The sequence below is a fragment of the Macaca fascicularis genome, chromosome 11 (assembly GCF_037993035.2).
Source record: "Macaca fascicularis isolate 582-1 chromosome 11, T2T-MFA8v1.1".
NCBI classification, from domain to species: domain Eukaryota; kingdom Metazoa; phylum Chordata; class Mammalia; order Primates; family Cercopithecidae; genus Macaca; species Macaca fascicularis.
The window spans coordinates 70,479,378-70,497,649 of NC_088385.1; the positions used below are offsets into that span (position 1 = coordinate 70,479,378).

The 18,272-nt window shown below is 40.0% G+C and overlaps 1 long non-coding RNA gene across 1 annotated transcript in view; it reads right to left on the reverse strand.

Annotated features, from left to right (window-relative positions):
- The window catches only part of LOC135966257 (uncharacterized), a 349,203-nt gene extending 332,856 nt beyond the window's left edge, over nt 1-16,347 (reverse strand). Inside the window, exon 1 of the long non-coding RNA XR_010579477.2 lies at nt 16,184-16,347. This is a non-coding gene — a long non-coding RNA (uncharacterized lncRNA). The remainder of the gene's footprint in view (nt 1-16,183) is intronic.
- Nucleotides 16,348-18,272: the final 1,925 nt, after the last annotated feature.

Sequence of the window (18,272 nt, forward strand, 5' to 3'; positions counted from 1 at the left end):
TCCTTTTTTTTTTTTTTTTTTTTTTGAGATAGTGTCTCACTCTGTCACCCAGGCTGGAGTGCAGTGGTGCAATCACAGCTCACTGTAATCTTGACCTCCCAGGCTCAAGCGATTCTCCCACCTCAGCCTCCTAAGTAACTGGGACTACACACGTGGATCACCACACCTGGTTAATTTTTTTTTTTTTCTTTTTTGTGGAGATGGGGTCTTACCATGTTGCCCAGGCTGGTTTCAAACTCCTAGGCTCCAGCAATGTGCCTGCCTGGGCCTCCCAAAGTGCTGGGATTACAGGTATAAGCCACTGCACCCAGCCAAGAATTTTAATAATAAGTTTTAGGTTAAAGTAAGCCTCGGGTTCCAGTTAGAATGGCAATCATTAAAAAGTCAGGAAACAACAGGTGCTGGAGAGGATGTGGAGAAATAGGAATACTTTCACAGTTAGTGAAACTGTAAACTAGTTCAACCGTTGTGGAAGACAGTGTGGTGATTCCTCAAGGATCTAGAACTAGAAATACCATTTGACCCAGCCATCCCATTACTGGGTATATACCGAAAGGACTATAAATCATGCTGCTATAAAGACACATGCACACATATGTTTATTGTGGCACTATTCACAATAGCAGACTTGGAACCAACCCAAATGTCCATCAATGATAGACTGGATTAAGAAAATGTGGCACATATGCACCATGGAATACTATGCAGCCATAAAAAAGGATGAGTTCATGTCTTTATAGGGACATGGATGAAGCTGGAAACCATCATTCTGAGCAAACTGTCACAAGGACAGAAAACCAAACACCACATGTTCTCACTCATAGGTAGGAATTGAACAATGAGAACACTTGGACACAGGAAGGGGAACATCACACACCAGGGCCTGTCATAGGGTCGGGGGAGCGTGGAGGGATAGCATTAGGAGATATACTTAATGTAAATGACGAGTTAATGGGTACAGCACACCAACATGGTACATGTGTACATATGTAACAAACCTGCATGTTGTGCACATGTACACTAGAACTTAAAGTATAATAAAACAAAAAGAAGAAGAAAAAAAAAAAGAAAACGTAAGCCTCAGGTTAATCTCAAGGAAATCAAATTTCCTGGGAAATCAAAAAAAAAAAATCTATTTAGATTTTTCTAACTGGTACTTTCCATGAAGATAGTACTTGTCAAATAAAATATGGTATCTATAAAACTGTGGATAAAACTTAAGCTATAGAATGGCTTACCTTTAGAATGTCCCAGGTTTTTAAAAACAATTTATAAAGAAAATGGTACTGAGAATACCAGCAGAGCCTTTAAAAAGTACAAAACATGTTCTCAGAGATGAACTGTAAGACAGAAAGGCAAGAAAGTATTGAGAAGTAAAGCTAAGCTATAAATCAAAGGGATGAGGTTTAAAAGAATCCACAGTATAATCAGAAATACATCATCTCTTAAATTAAAAAATAATAACAGTAATAAGCTGGGTGTGGGGGCTCATGCCTATAGTTCCAGCACTTTGGGAGGGCCGAAGTGGGTCAATCTCTTGAGGCCAGGAGTTTGAGATCAGTCTGGGCAACATGGTGAAACCCCATCTCTACTAAAAATACAAAAATTAGCCAGGCATGGTGGCGCACGCCTATAATCCCAGCTATTACTTGGAAGGCTAAGGCATAAGAATCGCTTTAACTGAGAGGCAGAGGTTGCAGTGAGCCACTGCACTCCAGCCTGGGCAACAGAACGAGACTCAGTCTCCTTTAAAAAAATAAAAATAATAGTACAAGGTTCATTTTCCAAAATTTGCGTTCAGTTCTCCCATGTTGACCCTTCCTTTTTAACTGTCCCTACCACCTACCTTCCAGACCATATTTATTTAGCAGTAGAGGGAATGAAATATAATAGGAGTAGAAGAAATATTTTTCCACTGCCATGCGACAACTATCTACTCCTTCCTGATGTAAAATTATCAAAACTAGAATAATTAGCGCCGCCTCAGAGACTAGACACCATATTTATTAGATGGTCAAAATCATTTCCTCGTGTCTGATTATTTCCTATATTTGCATATTGTCACCTTAGAAATACAAAGAATAAGATTCTTTCAAATGGACATTCTGGGCCAGGTGCAGTGGTTCACACCTGTAATCCCAGAATTTTGGGAGGCCAAGGCGGGTGGATCACTTGAGGTTAGGAATTCAAGACCAGCCTGGACCAACATGGTAAAACTCCATCTCCACTAAAAATACAAAATTAGCCAGGTGTGGCGCACGCCTATAATCCCAGCTACTCGGAGGCTGAGGCAGGAGAATCACATGAACCCAGAAGGCGGAGGTTGCAGTGAGCTGAGATCATGCCACTACACTCTAGCCTGGGCAACAGAGTGAGATTCTGTCTCAAAAATAAACAAGCAAACAAACAAACATTCTGACTTGTACATTAGTAGAAAGAGAAAAGAATACCACCCCTTCTAGAGCAGCCAGTATTACCTAAAGTCAGATTTTTGATTGCTTATTAAGCTTGTCCAAGTCAAGTGGTCCTCAGAGGTTAATGAACCCACTCTGGAAATAAATGGGTAGTGGGTATCCTCTTTACTTGTCTCTGGGGCCAGTGGAAAATGCATAGGGAGGAGTGTTCAAATGCTATTATGTTTTTTCAGGTCAGTTTCCAGCAGGCAGTGTCTACTACTTAGCAATTTCCTTTTGTAGGATTCATGTTTTCGTATCAGCAATTCTCCTGTGGTACAACAGACCTATATCCCTAAAATTGAGCAAGCAGGCTGCATGCAGTGGCTGATGTCTGTAATCCTAGCACTTTGGGAAGCCAAGGTGGGAGGACTGCTTGAGGCCAGAAGTTCAAGACCAGCCTGTGAACATAGTAAGACGCTGTCTGTACCCAAAAAAAAAAAATAATAATAATGTTTTAATTAGCAAGCGGTGGTGGTGCACACCTGCAGTCTCAGCTACTTCAGAGGCAAAGGCAGGAAGATCACTTGAGCCCAGGAGTTTGAGGCTGCAGTGAGCTCTGGCTGCTTCATCCCACTACAGCCTGGGTGACAGCAAGACCTTCTCAAAATAAAATAATAATAAAATAAATAGAGCATGTAAAACTTATAGTGCCTATTCAAAACACTGCTTCATTTTTTCCACAGCCTTTCAGTGGGACCAGGTATTTCTCCGATGTTGAAAATGTTTTTAGCAAATTCTACAACGTTGATGGTCATTTTTAGGCAATAAAAAGTTTTCCATCACTTAGCCAAAAAGATAAACTCAGTTTAATAACTGATATGTCCAATCCACTGAAATAGTCAAAAACTGTTCAAGGTTAATCTTCAAGTCTCCCTGAGTTTGGACTGTCTAGGAAAGAAAAAGGGACATTCTTAGCTTCTACCTATCTTCAGATAGACTGTTGCTCAAGTTTATGGTCTTTGGAGGCAGGTGGTTTGAAGGAGGAATGAGGAGAAAAAAGATCTTACTTGGCTGATGCCACTGTTTTCTCACTGAGCAGCTTGCGAGTTGTTTTTGGAGGCTGATCACAGGGACTCTCCCTGTATTCCTTTCCCTAGAGTGGAACAGGTTTTCTGGGTGAAGCTTGAAGCTTTCCTCTTATCCACTGGCACATATCTCCACTTTCCTTTCTCTCGGTTCTCACCTCTCTCAAGGCAGCACCCTTGGACAAGATAAATGCAACCCCAAGGCTGGAAGAAACCCCCCCCCCAACACACACACACACACTCACGTACACCTCTGCCTTTGGGGAGGAGGATGTACGTGTGTGTGTGTGTGTGTGCGCTATATTTTATAATTTATCCCATATTGTATATTATTTCCTCAGAATCCTCCTCCAATCTCCAAACTTCTAACTCATTTACAATCTTATGTGGAAGAGCAATTTAGGCACCATACAATGCGTTTTTGTTCCTCTTTAACAACTCAAGTATCTCACAGTTCCTGTTGGAATGCAGCACCTACCATCTTGGAAACTTAGCCAGAACTGAAACTAAAATAATTTAAACAGCTTATGATCCTTGCTTAAGTAAGCAAATTTCTCAATTAAATATTATTACCTGCTGGTTATGCTTTGATGTCCACATACAAGGCACATCAGGGTTTGTTTTTTGTTTTTTTAAGACGGAGTCTCACTGTGTCGCCCAGGCTGGAGTTCAGTGGTGCAATTTTGGTTCACTGCAACCTCTGCCTCCTGGGTTCAAGCAATTCTCCTGCCTCAGCCTCCCGAGTAGCTGGGATTTACAGGCACCTGCCACCACACTGGGTTAATTTTTGTATTTTTAGTAGAGACAGGGTTTCACCATGTTGGCCAGGCTGGTCTTTAACACCTGACCTCAGGTGATCCACCCACCTCAGCCTCCCAAAGTGCTGGGATTACAGGCTTGAGCCATCACACCTGGTCAATCAATATGTTTTGAAAGTTGGTTTGGTTTTTTTATTGTGTTTTTTAATGAAATTTAACCTTCAGATTAAACTGTTCTATATTTTAAATTCATTTGTGTTCATAAAGTTACAATAACTGTTGGGCAATTAATTTAACCTCTCTTGATTAAATAAATTGTTGCTTATAGGTGTTTTCCATAGGTGCCATTCTTCACTCTATTTAGTAGCTAGCAGTCAACAGGGCTTTTGATGTTATGGCAAACTATTTGGTAACCCATTTATTTGGAAATAATATAGAATATGGGATACATTATAAAATATAGCAAGGCATTTTGGGTCAGTAGATTTTACCATTTATTTTTGTTTTCAATTGGTAAAGGGGGAAGGAATATACTATGGAAAACGCTTGAGTGTCTGAGCAGTGGAATTACAGACCCATCATGGGTGGGTGTTAATGTCAGAGCTTCTGGACATTTGAGGCAGAGGAGGTCGTTAGCAGGCCGGGGAGGGCCAACTCCTGAGGATGGATGGCCCCAGTGCTGGCACTGATCTCCATGAGCCCCATCCACTCTTGTAACGCTTTCCCTGGGTACCATGAGAGGACCATCTCATTCCCCCGAGTACTACAAAGTGGCAAGAAATCTGGATAATTTGCAACCTCTGTCTCTTCAATTCTTTGGAAATACTGGCTGCCTCGCAGTACTCACTGTTCCTCCGCTGATTGTGAACATTTGAAAAAACGAGCAAACAGAATTAAACAAAGGCAAGGATCATTCATCGTAAACTTTCTAATACTCACTAAATTTACCTTGATTACCTTTAAGCTTCAACCCACAGGAAAATGTTTTTCTTCCATGATTGTTGGATGTGAATAGTGATTCTCAAATTTTGCTACACATTAGAATCGCTTGGGAGCTTTCAAAAATCCCAATGCCCAGGGCTCCTCGGGCCAATTAAAGCTGAACTCCTAGGAATGAAACCCAGGCATCAGTGTTTTTTAAAACTCCCCAGGTAATTCCAATATAGAGTCAAATTTGAGAATTAGGGCTGCAGTGTAAGTGACTCTGGGCCGTGGTGGAAATGAAGGAAGGTCTTCTTTAGCTTTCACAGATGAAAATCAGCTAACATTACAAGTATATGCTGCTTTCAAAAAGTCAACAAAGGAAAACCAAAATTTATAAAATAATGATTTAAGGCTGAGTGTAGTAGCTCACACCTGTAAAATCCCAGCACTTTGGGAAACCGAGGTGAGCACATCCCTTAAGGCCACGAGTTTGACACCTGCCTGGCCAACATGGCAAAACCCCATCTCTACTAAAAATACAAAATTAGCCAGGTGTGGTGGCGCACTCCTGTAATCCCAGCTACTCAGGAGGCTGAGGCAGAGGTTGAGCCTGGGAGGCAGAGGTTACAGTGAGCTGAGATGGTGCCACTGCACTCCAGTCTGGGTGACAGAGGGAGACCCTGTCTTAAAAAAAAAAAAAAAAAATAGGGTGGCTGGGTACGGTGGCCCACGCCTATAATCCCAGCACTTTGGGAGGCCAAGGAGGGCAGATCATGAGGTCAGGAGTTCGAGACTAGCCTGGCCAATATGGTGAAACCCCATCTCTACTAATACAAAAATTAGCTGGGTGTGGTGGCACGCACCTGTTGTCCCAGCTACTCAGGAGGCTGAGCAAAAGAGTCACTTGAACCCAGGAGGTGGAGGTTGTAATGAGCCAAGATCAAGATCATGCCACTGCACTCCAGCCTGGGTGACAGAGCAAGACTCCGAATTAAAAAAAAAAAAAAAAAAAAAATCTTCTTTTGGCCAGGCACACTGGCGCACACTTGTAATCCTAGCACTTTGGGAGGCCAAGGTGGGTGGACTGCTTGAGCCCAGGAATTAAAGACCACCCTGGGCAACATGGCAGAATCCTGTTTCTACCAAAAAAATACAAAAATTAGCCAAGTGCGGTGGTATGTACCTATAGTCCCAACTACTTAGGAGGCTGAGATGGGAGGATCACGTGAGCCCAGGAGCTGAAGGTTGCACAGAGCTGTGACCATGCCACTACACTCTAGCCTGGGTAACAGAGCAAGAACCTGTCTCAAAAAAATAAAAATAAAATAAAATATATTATTTTTACGAAAGGGTTAACCAAAGATTCCTTGAAAGAGTAAGTACTCCCAATGCAAATATTCATTAGATGTACAAAAGCAGCATATAATATTTTAGGAAAGTGTATATTAATATAGTCTACTATTATCTCAACCAAATATGTATGTCTCAAATTTGAATTTGTAATCATCCCCAAATCAGATCCCCCACTTCTGTCTTCAATAAATCTGTCAATAATGAAGCACCCATTGTTCCCTGGTCTTGAACGCAGATATGTTGACTTTATTTTTTAATTTTATTTATAATTCTTATTTAATAAAGTCCTGTAACTCTCTCTTCAAAATGATTCTTGTTTTCTATTTTTGGTAATACTTCCAGAAGGTCCACTTTCTTAAGAACAGGCCCAGTTCTATTCCAAGATTATTACTACAGCCTCCCAATATGTCTCCCTGCTGTCTATATCAGCTAATTTTTTTAAAAAATACCACTCCTACCATGCTCTGCTTTTCTCAACAAGTTTCAATAATTTTCCATTACATTTTTTGTTTTTGAGACCGGATCTCACTCTGTCACCCAGGCTGAAGTGCCGTGGTGCAATCATAGCACACTGCAGCCTTGACCTCCAGGGCTCAAACGTTCCTCTGCTTCAGCCTCCTAAATAGCTGGGACTACACAGGTGCACACCATCATGCCTAAGTATTTTTTGTAGAGACAGGGTCTCATATGTTTTCTAGGCTAGTCTTGAACTCCTACCCTCAAGCAATTCTGTCTCTGCCTCCCAAAGCATTGGGATTACAGGTGTGAGCCACTGGGCCCAGCCTCCAGTTACATTTAGAATAAAGCTTATACTCTTTAGCTTGGCCTGCTAACCCTTCTGCAGTTTTACCCTATTGTCCTACCTTCCAATTCTCGCTTGCCACAGATGCTAGATTTACTCTAGCCACATCCATTTTTGTAAATCCTTTCTCTGAAGAATGCCCTCCTTGCTGCATTCTTTCTATCCATATTTTACTCTCTTTTAGGCCCCAAATCAAATCCACTGTCCTCCAAGATGTCTGCTAGCTGGGCCACCTCTGTCTTCGAAGGCATCTCTAATCTCTTTCAACCTCTCTCTTTATCAATATCACTGTCTTTTTCTCTCTTTCTCTCTCATTATAAGCTGAATATTTATATCCTCCCAAAATTTATGTGTTAAAATCCTAATGCTCAAGGCACTGGTATTAGGAGGTGATACCTTCAGGAGGTAATTAGGTCATATGGGAAGAGCCTTCATGAATGGAATTAATGCCCTTAGAAAATAGGCCCAAGGCAACTCATTCTTTCCACCACATGAGGACACAGAGAGAAGGCACTATGAAGCAGAATGCAGACCCTCACCAGACACTGATTCTGTCAGTGCCTTGATCTTGGACTTCCCAGCCTCTAGAACTGTGGAAAATAAATTTTTGTTCTTTATAAGCCACCTAGTCTATGGTATTCTGTTACAGCAGCCTAAACAGGCTAAGACAACTATCATGCGACCTTTCTAGTGCTGTCTTTTCATTACGGTTTTCATGGATATAAGTCCCATCTGCCAAGCTATGGTATAAGCTCCTTGAGGGGAGGCATCTGCAGTGTTTTCTCCATGTAGCTTAACACTTTCCTATCTACAAAATAGATGTTCAATAAACACTTATCAAATATAACATTTCATAAGGAATATATGCAAATACCGTGAATACTGATCACAGTTCCCTAGTAAAGAATTTTTGTACCTTTAATCTTGCCTACAGTTAAAGATCTAAGTAAATTCTCTTTATGTTATGCTTGGGATAAGAAAGAAGGGAAAAAATAATATGTCTCCAGTTTCCTTCCACCTTAAATTTTTCAATTCTTAACCCTGAACTAACGCCTAGAGTAGTAGAGATAGGAAGAAGACTAAAGTTAAAGAAAACTATAATTTCCTAGCCTACTATTGAATTAATAAGAGACTACCATGTTCCTGGTTGGAAAAATTAAATATTTCCAAGGTACCAGTTTTTCCAAAAAAATAGTGGACTTAATAAAATTCAACCTATTCAAATGGAAGTTTTAGAATTTGACAAAATTGTTATAAAATTCATTTGAAAGATGAATAGTATAAAAAAAAGCAGATTTTTTAAAGAGAGAAAGAGGTACTAACACTATTAAATATGAAAGCAATTTACAGTATGATATTTATAATAATTTGGGCCCAAGAATGGACACACAAAACAATAGAACAGAACAGATAATCCAGCTGTACAATAACTTAACAAATGATGAAAGAAGCAGCACAAATCAGTAAGATTGGTGTTTATTTAATAAATGGTTTGTAGGCAACTGGTCATAAATTTTAGAAATAATCAAGTTGGTTCCTTATGATTCATAAAAATAAACTCTAAAAATAGTTAAAATATAAATTTAACATACCTCTGAAGGGGAAAGGACTTCTTAAGCTAATACACAATACAAACATTCAAGAAGAAAAATATGGAAAGATTTTGCTATAATCAAATGAAAACTTCTAAATTATAAAATAATTATAAAATGAAAAAAACATGCAATTATAACTGACAAAGGGTTAGTTTCTCTATAATATAAAGAATTTTGGCTGGAAGTGGTGGCTCAGTCCTATAATCCCAGCACTTTGGGAGGCCAAGGCAGGAGGGTCACTTGAGGCCAGGAGTTTGAGACCAGCCTGGGCAACATAGCAAGACTCTGTATCTATTTTAAAAAATAATAATAATAACCATAATAAATTTAAAAAATAAAAATATATGTAAATTACAAAAATGAAAACCAAGTCATTAGAAGATTTCCTATAGAAAAAAGATAATTCATAGAAAAGTAAATTTTAAAAACATGTATTAGGTTGGTGCAAAAGTAATTGCAGTTTTTGCCATAATAAAAATATTCAGTCTCACCAGTAAAGGAAGCTTTGTTCTACCAAATTATAGTAGCCAATGTTTACAAGTATAGAGTGCAATCATGGTGCCCATATATCATCAGTGGGAACATATGCTTGCAAAACTCACTTAGAAGCAATCTGATATTAGGTAAATTATTGTAATATTCTACCCAGGATATCTATTTTCAGGATTGTAGTTGAAGAAAACAATTCTAAATCGGAGAGGAAAAGAAAAAAAAAACATACGAATAATTCTCCTCAGCATTATCTAACAAAAAAAATTAAATTTCTATAGAATAATATTAATGATGGTATATCCACCTTTCCAATACTATATATTCACTAAAAATATTGTTAACAAAAGACTACACCATACAATGGAATGTTACTAAGCCAAAAAAATGAAGTACTGATTTATACTACAACGTGGGTGAACCTTGAAAACACTGTGCTAACTAAAAGAAGCCAGACATAAAAGGCTACATAGTGTATGATTCCACTTAACATGAAATGTCCAGAATAGACAAATCTATATATAGAGAAAATAGATTGGTGGTTTCCAGAAGTTGGAGAAAGAGGCAAATGGGTAGTTACTGTCAGCAGGTATGAGGTTCATTGCGGGGGCTGAAACTTCTGGAATTAGTGTTAATGGTTGTACAACCTTAATATACTGAAAAACACTAAATTATATACCTTTTAAGGGTGAATTTTATAGCATATGAATGATACATGAATAAATTTTTTAAACTATGCCAATATGGAAGCTGTATATGACATAATATGGAGGAGAAAAGTAAGGAACAAAATTATATAAAGGGTAGCAAAAATTTCTCAAGTATAAAAGAAGTTTTTTAAAAGAACAGAATGCACTGATACACTAACAGGAAAAACACTGATAGGCAAAAAACAGAAACACTGAAGGAAAAAGTACTTTTTCAGGCAGTTTATACAAAGTTAGGTGAAATATCTTTATTAATGAACAACCATATTAATGCAAAGCTGTGTTTTGGTAGGAGTTCTTGGAACCACCCCATAAGAGTCCCCGTGACTTAGTACCCCTGAACAAATGCCAGTTTATACTTAGAATTTATTTCCCTGGGCATCACACACAAATACTCAGTTGCTAAGCTGGCTGAAAACAACTTAATAATGTAGCTATTTTAACTTAGGCATCTATTCTATGAATTATAAGAACATGATTGGCTTTCACTATATACTGTTAAGGAACTAGTGATGACTTGTGCCTGGGCAGTCAAGTCCCCAGGATGTTGGCTAGTCTGATTTAAGAGTCAGGAAGGACAGTCCCTGACTGGCCCCATACCAGGGAATGCCTAGTGGTCACACTGCTGGTGATCCTGAGACAACACAGTCCACATTATGTCCATACCTCTACTGTCAGTCAATGCTTCTCCATCTCTGATGAAAGTGACTCCACTGGCCGGGCGCGGTGGCTCAAGCCTGTAGTCCCAGCACTTTGGGAGGCCGAGACGGGCGAATCACGAGGTCAGGAGATCGAGACCATCCTGGCTAATACGGTGAAACCCCGTCTCTACTAAAAAAATACAAAAAACTAGCCGGGCGCGGTGGCAGGCGCCTGTAGTCCCAACTGCTCGGGAGGCTGAGGCAGGAGAATGGCGTAAACCCGGGAGGCGGAGCTTGCAGTGATCTGAGATCCGGCCACTGCACTCCAGCCTGGGCGGTAGAGCGAGACTCCGTCTCAAAAAAAAAAAAAGAAAAAAAGAAAGAAAGTGACTCCACCAAAACAACTAGGAAGTCCCAATTTCCTTCAGAGACCCATAGGCTGCCAAGAGGACCCAACCTTCTTCTTCCACACCAGCATGAGCTAAATTCTCCCTGGAGTAAAAAGAAACTGTAGCCCCCATCTCAACTCTTTATCTTTTGTGCAAAAAAAATGTTCATGGCACCTTTATTTATAAAAACTAAAACTGGAAACAACCCAAGTGTCCATGAACAGAACATCCATGCTCCATTCGTCCTGGAGAATAAACTGTGGTACATCTCTTCTCTTTAGCTAGCATTTCCATCTCCATTCTCCACTGGACCTCAAAAAAGGGTAGCTGAGGCACTAAAGCCTTCTTACTTTATTTGTACCTTGTGGGTTGGTATTTCTGAGGAAAGGCATACTCATATAAGGAAAGAAAAAGAATCGGCTGCTAACTTCCACCTCTGTTACTAGAAAATGAATTATCTATCAGAGTAATATGCCTAAACTTGCCTAAGCCATATGAGTATTGGTAAAACCTAAAACTAAGAGCCACATGTTTGGAGCTTGCAGTTTTATTTTAATCGACAAAAGATGATTTCCATTAAGAGAGTCTCTCAGAAGCTTCCTGGATTTGTTATGAGTTGTAAGGGCCAATGAGAAAAACATTCGAGTCAGTATTTCCAGGAATCACAAAACTGTTCACACAGTGATGTAAGGAATTTGACAAGTGAATGTACAGCATGTGCCATGTTATTTTTATTTTTAGAGCATGCTGAGAAGTTGTTAAACCCTCAAATAGGCATCAGACATATTCCCAAGCACTCATTTGCTGGGAATAAATTCATAGGTTTAACTCATTTGTGCTGTTTTAAGGATCCAGGACATATTCTAAAGAACAAGAGAATGAATCTTAAATACAAAATAGAAATTTCCCTAGAAATTATTTTTTTCATGTACTATTCCTCATGTGTATTTCATCCACAATTTGCTAAGTAAACTGCTCATTGTTCAAGCCAGTAAAGGTAAAGTCATCAGAGGTCTACTCTGGAGTCAGACAGACCTAGATTCAAATCCCAAGTCCATCTATTTCTATATGTGTCCTTGAATGATGTTCTCAACTTTCCTGGTTCATAAAATAGGAAGTTACTTTTTTCTCTAGGGGATACACAAGTACACATTATATGTAAGTGTGTGTATATTTGTGAGCGTGTGTGTGTGTAATTTCTTTGGGTGTTGTATTAGTCACAGTTCTCCAGAGAAACAGAACCAAGAGGGTGGATGGATGAAAGCATAAACAGATGGATAGACGGATGAATGGACAGCCAGACGAACGGACAGACAGACAGATAATCAGTAATTTGCTCATGCAATTTTGGAGTCTCAGTCCCAAGGTCTGCAGTCAGGAAGCTGGAGACCCAGCAAAGCCAATGTATAGTTCCAACCTGAGTCCCAAGTTCTGAGCACCAGGAGAGCCAGGTTCTCTCCGGGAGAGCCAATGTTCAGTGTGAAAGCAGCAAGCTTGAGACCCAAGAAGAGCCAATGTTGCAGTCTGAGTCTAAAGGCCAGAAAAGACCAATGTCCTAGCTCAAAGCAGTCAGGGAGGAGTAGTTCCCTCATATTTGAGGAAGAGTCAGCCTTTTTGTTCTACTCAAGCCTTAACTGATTGGATGAGGCCTATCCACATTAAGAAGGGCAATCTGCTTACCCAGTCTGCCAAGTTAAATGTTAATTTCATCCAAAAGCACAGATACCCAAAATGTTTGACCAAACATCTGGACACCCCATCACCCAGTCAAGTTGACAACAAACCTACCTTCAAATATTAGCTATAATCTATCTCTATCAAAAAATAATCTAAGAATTATAAATGCCCAAAAGACTTGTGTCCATTTGCAAGACAATAGTGTACTACTCTATGTATTTATTTATTTATTTTTGAGAGGGAGTCTCACTCTGTTGCCCAGGTTGGAGTGTAGTGGCACAACTTTGGCTCACTGCAACCTCTGCCTCCCAGGTTCAAGCTATTCTCCTGCCTCAGCCTCCCCAGTAGCTAGGATTACAGGCATGCCCCACCACCCCTGGTTAATTTTTGTATTTTTAGTAGAGACGGGGTTTCATCATGATGGCCAGGCTGTTTTCGAACTCCCAACCTCAAGTGATCTGCCCACCTCAGCCTCCCAAAGTGCTGGGATTACAGGCATGAGCCACCACAACCAGCCATACTTATTTTTAAACACAGCATCTTTTCCCAGCCTTCTTTACCTATATACAGTTTCAGTAACATGTAACATGTCCTTTATTTACTCAGCATTATTTCCTTGTTCTGGATGAGAAGAGAATAATTAGGAAACTTCTGGAAAGTTAGCTGCTCTATTAATTGTTTACAGATTCCATAATGATAACTTATGGCACGTATGGGCACTGGCGCTCAGATAATTAGACATTTTAACAACAATGTTTTACTTTTAATGACTCCAGAAGATTTTGCATTAGTCTAGACTCTTCTGGGAAAGGTATTATCATAGAATTAATAGCCGATGCAACTTCAACAGCTTTTTTAAAAAACTAAGAGTGAAATATTCATCTCTGTTGTCACCAAATCCAAGAAATTCACAGATCAGATATACTATCCAGCAGCCTGCTTCAATTTCTCTTTATAATACTGAATATATTTCTTTCTTGAACAGAAATCAAAGTGGTAATGTACCTTTCACTCTAGCTGTGGAATCAAAGGAATCCAAATTTACAGACTACAGACTGACTTTACATTTTAAAAGGCAGTAAAGGAATAATCAGTAATTTCCACTGCATTCTAAAGAAATGGAAATCAGAAATTCAAAACACTTAAACATCAAACTAATGATTGTTTTAGAGAAATCCCTCCAAGAAAAGCTAACTTTCCAGCTTTTCTTCTGCCAGATCATATCGTAATGTTCTTCATAATTCATGAAAGATAATTTTTCTATACATTTAACACTTCTGCTGCTTTTATTTTCCTGCTATTGAAGTATCAATAATAAAGTCTGTGTAGGCCCACTGGAGACATGAATAATAACCCAAAATCCTCTTAAAAATCTAGACACAGTCACAGCATCGTCACTTTCTATTGAATAGGAATTTATTCTTATGAAGGCTTCTGACAAGCGTTTTTACCCTTTGTACCTAAGATTTTATTTGATCCATATGATTTAAGCAGATAAAATAGATGAGTAAAATGATTTCATTTTTTCTAAAGATAGGGTCAACTGTTCAGAATTGCTTTTTTCCTCTTACAATTCTGTCATACTCACTTTAGTGTCAGCATGGAAAAGTAATTTGAAAAATATGTTCCTATATCTTTCAGTCCAGTTCTCCTCTGTGTTTCAGAAAAGAATGGTGTACACACCATGGCACAAGTGAGAGGACGAGCTTTCTTGCTATAGCTCCCCTCCTGTCCTCACATATATCTTCACAGGATTCGGGGGGCAAGTGGGGAGGGAGGTTAAATTTTAAAACTCTAAGGTTTTCAATAGTTTTCTTTAAAACATGTAATTTGGCCAGGTGCAGTGGCTCCTGCCTGTAATACCAGCACTTTGGGAGGCTGAGGTGGGTGGATCACCTGAGGTCACGAGCTCCAGACCAACCTGGCCAATATGGTGAAACCCCCTCTCTACTAAAAATACAAAAATTAGCTGGGTGTTTTGGCAGGCGCTACTTAGGAGGCTGAGGCAGGAGAATCACTTGAACCCAGGAGGCAGAGGTTGCAGTGAGCGGAGATCACACCATTGCACTCCAGCCTGGGCGACAGGAGTGAAACTCCGTCTCAAAAAAATAGAAATAAATACAAACATACATACATAAATCAGGTAATTTTCTTCAAATCTGCTTAGAAATTAAGAAGAAAAGTCAGAAACATTGCATCTCTAAAGGATTTCTTTATTCCTTCATCTGCCTCTATTAACCAAGGAAAATTTGAAAGATAGGGAGAGGGAGAGAAAGTGATACAGGAGCTAGAAAGAAATTTTTAAGGCAGATAGCGAGGGAAAGAGTCCTTGGCAAGGTTTCCCTTTTAATGCACAGCAACCCCCAAATCATTTCTTTTCTAACAAAGAGCAGCCTGAAAAATCAAGCTGCAAATGTAGGAAAGCCAAGCTAGAAGCTTGCACGGGTGAATGCTGGCAGCTGTGCCAATAGGAAAAGGCTACATGGGAGCCAGGCGTATTCAACATGGAGGCGCCACCTTCCCTTTTCTTTGTCAACCAAGTGTGCAGTAAAGAAGCAGGCAACATGGCATCGGCCAGGTAGGGAACCCATTTATATAGTAAAAGATTAGGGTGGGGCAGCCAGCTTCTTCGTGTGCTATGCAAACAGCACACCTGGTCCGACCAATATCTCACACCCAATGTAAATCAGATATTGCATCTTCAAGCTCGTCTATAAAACCCCGTGCATTTCACCACAAAACTGGAAGACCCACTCGGGAGCCCACCTCTCTCTGCAGGAGAAAGAGCTTTTCTCTTTTCTCTTTCAACTATTAAGCCTCTACTCTTAAACTCACTCCTTGTGTTTGTCGGCATCCTCGATTTCCTTGGCATTAGGCAATGAACCTCGTTTAATCCCACACAAACGATGCCATTTCAAAAGGACAAACAAAGGTTCTTTTCTTCAGGGTCATGGCACAAAAGATAGAGCCCCACTACCACCCCTCCTCACTCACACCCTAAGAGGCTCTGCCAGGTGCCCACAGGCAGAGAGCATGTAGGAGGCGTGCCCACTCAGCCCCCAAAGTGGAGGGGTCACAGCAGCTGCTCTGCTTGAGGCAGTTCGCTGACTGCTTTCATCCCCGCTGTGGCCGCAGTTGGACTCCATTCCAGCCCCATGGGAATGTTTTGCTTCAGAGACTTCTCATCTGCGTTGCCTTGCCTGAAATACTCCTCCCTCAGATTACTCAGCTCCTCCGAGTCTTTGCTTAAATATCACAATCTTGTTGATTTAGGCCTCCTCTGAGCCCCCTATTTCAAAATGTCAGTCCCTTACCCTATTTCCTCCTTGTCTCTCTTTCCTACTTTATTTTTCTCCATAGCACTTACAGTCATCTGCCGTGGATGTCTTCCAGTCCCAGCCCCATATTCACTTGCCACCTTCTCAGCCCTGCCACGCACGCCAGGAGGCTGACCAGATGGTCTCCATCAACCAACTCTGCTGTCCTTCGGCGTCCTGTCGGGTTTGACCAATAAAAGGCAGCAGAAGATCCAAGGAGAGAAGAGAAAGAGGTTGGGAGTTTATTCTCCCAGCTCTGCTCCTGCCAAGTCCCCATGTGTTAGCTGCCTCCCACACGTTTTTTGTTTTTTTTTTTTTTTTTTTTTTTTTTTTTTTTTTTTTTAGATGGAGTCTCGCTCTGTCGCCCAGTCTGGAGGCAGTGGCGTGATCTTGACTCACTGCAACCTCTGCCTTCCGGGTTCAAGTGATTCTCCTGCCTCAGCCTCCTGAGTAGCTGGGATTACAGGCACGTGCCACCACGCCCAGCTAATTTTGTGTGTGTGTGTGTGTGTGTGTGTGTGTGTGTGTGTGTGTGTGTGTTTGCTTTTCTGTTTTTTTGTTTTTTGTGTTTTTTTTGTTTGTTTGTTTTTTGTTTTTTAGCAGAGATGGGGTTTCACCATGTTGGCCAGGCTGGTCTTGAAATCCTGACCTCAGGTGATCCACCTGCCTTGCACTCCCAAAGTTCTGGGATTACAGGTGTGAACCACCATGGCCAGCTGGTTGCCTCCCTTTTGTGAGGACCACAATCCCTATCAAGTAGCTCTCTCCCTTCAGCTCCCCTCTCTAAGTGACTGCTCCCTCTCCTTACTTTCAGGTGTCAGGTGTTAAGAGCTTCTCCCTGTTACTAGCTTCAGGGCATAGCATATCCCTTGTGCTTTAAGCACTGTTTCATTAATTACTAACCTTTATTAAGCTCTTTATTAAGTTATCTATTAACTACATTAAGTTAATTAGACTTTTCTCACAATGCCCATTTTGACAATGACCTTTACTTTCCAAACTGCTGCATCAACTGGCATCTTACATATTTTACTTAATTCCTTGTTTTTCTCCCTCCACTAAAACATAGGCTTCATGAAGTCAAGATTTGTCCCTTTTGCGTACTACTGTATTCCCAGCACCTACAAGAGAACAGGGAACATAATAGGAGGTGCGAAAGAAGCACTGGAGAAATGCCTGAATCATGAGTGAACGTATGACTTAGGAAGGGACATAGAAAGTCGAACTCCCCATCTTCTCTGTATGCTGGATCTCTGCCTTTTCAGATGGTGTCTTCCATTTCTCTCCTTCCTGTTTTTTACTCTTTTAATTTTTATTTTTTGTAGGTACATAGGTGTACATATGTATGGGGTACATGAGATATTTTGACAGAGGCATGCAATGGGCAATAATCACATCAGGGGAAATGGAATACCCATCCCCTGAAGCCTTTATCCTTTGTGTTACAATCCAGTTTTACTCTTTTATTTTTAAATGTACAATAAATTATTATTGACTATAGTCACCCTGTTGTGCTATCGAATGCTAGATCTTATTCTAATAATATTTTGTACCCTTTTTCAAAATTTTGGTTAGTGTGGATAACAAATATTTCTCTGGGCATTATTTCAGCTTCCAGTCTATACTTAACATTTTTATATAACATCATCTGGCAACATTTTAGAGAATTCACATAAATAAACCCATGTAATTATAATCTGGCATCATTTCCTACTTCAAAATGTTCATAAATAGCATTGCTGAGCCAGAGGTAGAATCATTTTAAAACAAAACAAAAAAAAAGAGCAGTCCAACAAGTGAAAAATCACCACCAAACCTAACTTCACGGACAATAGCAAGCAATCCTGAAGTGTAGGTTCCAATACTGTATTTAGAAATATTAGCTAGAATATAAAGCTCATGAGAAAAGGCTTTGTCTGTTTTGTCTGCTGATGCGGTCCAAGCATTAAGAGCAATATCTAGTATATATCTGGTACTCAATAAGTGTTGAATTCATGAATGAATGATCTCATGTCACCCTGTACTAAGGAAATATTTTGAAATGACAATAGATTAGATAACTGTTTCCAACTCCTTGCTCCCTATTTGGTTTTTGGGGTTTTTTTTTTTTCTTTTGTTTGGTTTTTGTTTGAGACAGAG